A 1,789-nucleotide genomic window follows, 5' to 3' on the forward strand; every position below is an offset into this window, starting at 1 on the left:
AGGGGTATCATTCACTGAAGGACAAATACTTGGTTGATACGTGTGTCTTTGTTATGGAGAAGGAGGGACATGTGCCTAAGGTTTCCACTAGTGATTGCAAGTGCACATATTTAGAGTAAAAGGGGTTGTCTGTACATATTAATACACATAGTACGCATAGTAAATAAATGAAGTGCCTATGAATATGCGTATATATACACATAGCACGCACATAATGAACATAAATGCGCGTGTATGTGTATACAGCTGACAATATTGGAAAGTGAAGGCAAAATACAGTCTACCGTGGGGGCCGGGAGCTGGGCTGGTTCAGGCTTGACAGGAGCTGATGAACTGAAGATCTCGCTGAGCTGGAGGGGGCCTAGGGGGCAGAGGAGGGTACCTGTCTGGTCATGAAAATATATCGCAGAACCAAAACAATGGGAAAAGAAATCCTTGAATGAAAATATAGCTGCATGCCTGAAAATAGTGTGATTATCTCTGGAGACAGGCACTACACAAGCTGCTACTCAGTCCCATGCCAGTGGTAAAGATCTACTGTCGCAATAACCTCCGCTGTTCGAAAAAATAGATAAAAATCTAAATGTGTTTAAACCAACATCTCTGCCCTGACAACAACCAGCCTGACTGTGGAAGGAAGGGAGAGTAAACAAAAGCCAGAGATACTGTCCCTCTGCAGTCCACGATCAGGGCTGTGTTTCAGTTCGTCGTTAGGGCATGGCTGTTGCAGGCTACAGGGAGATCAAATCCATGTCTGCAGTCCACCACTAGGATACCTTTACAGTGCACCAAGAGACGCAGCTGCCACACCGGCCACCGGGAGGGCACTGCATCCACCAGGAGGACGCAGATGCAGCCCACCGGGAGACGAGTGCCGCAGTCAACCGGGACGTTCCTGCAGCTCACCAAGAGGACGTTATTGCAATCATCCACAGCGGGCATTGCAACAGGCCACTGGTGGGGTACTGCAGTAATTCACCGGGGAGATAATGCAGCAATGTTCTCTAAAGTGATTGACAGCAAAGCAACAAGAGGACATTGAACTCCACTTAGAGGGCACTGCAGCCGAGCGGGCACTGTGGCGGTATACCAAGAGGACGGTGCATGGGTATCGAAAGACTATTTAGCGGTGGAAGATGTTGGTGACCTAAGACTTTGTGGATAATATTAGGTTGTCTGTGGTGAGAAATGAGAACCAGAATCAGAAAATATAAACAGTTGATAGTTTTTGTTCGCCTTTGATCACAAAGAAAAATGTATATATAATGTATTTTTGTTAAGATAAAAGAAAGAAAGAAAATCCGCGAAACCATGAAAGGCACAGTTCAAATTAGTCTCAAACGAGAATTTCAGTGCGATAGGAAAACTCTGCTAGTTGAAATAGCAAATCTCCTGAGAAGTTGATGAGAAGATAGTCCCCAATTAATCCTTCTTGAAAATTAAGATGGAAGCATTAGGAACTGGTACCTCGACCTTAAATGGTGAATATCGTTGTGATATCCCATAGAAAAACAACAAAAGGTGTATATATAGATGTATGTAATGATAATGATAAAAGGTTGGCTTCACATGCTCGGCAGAATGAGGGTCCAGAGGCGCAGGGCGGCCCTCCCCCCCACGGTGTGTCCCGAGCCCGCTGGAGGGGGTCGGAGGGTCCACACCTGCGCACAGGCCCCGCACTCTGCCGTGAATATTAGCCACGTTATTGCGGTTGTGTTCTAAAGTCAGGGGGGAATAAACGATAGAAAACAAATAAATAAAAAAAAGGAGAAGGAGGCGGTGCCTTCGC

This window comes from Penaeus monodon, chromosome 31 (assembly GCF_015228065.2).
Source record: "Penaeus monodon isolate SGIC_2016 chromosome 31, NSTDA_Pmon_1, whole genome shotgun sequence".
NCBI classification, from domain to species: Eukaryota; Metazoa; Arthropoda; class Malacostraca; order Decapoda; family Penaeidae; genus Penaeus; species Penaeus monodon.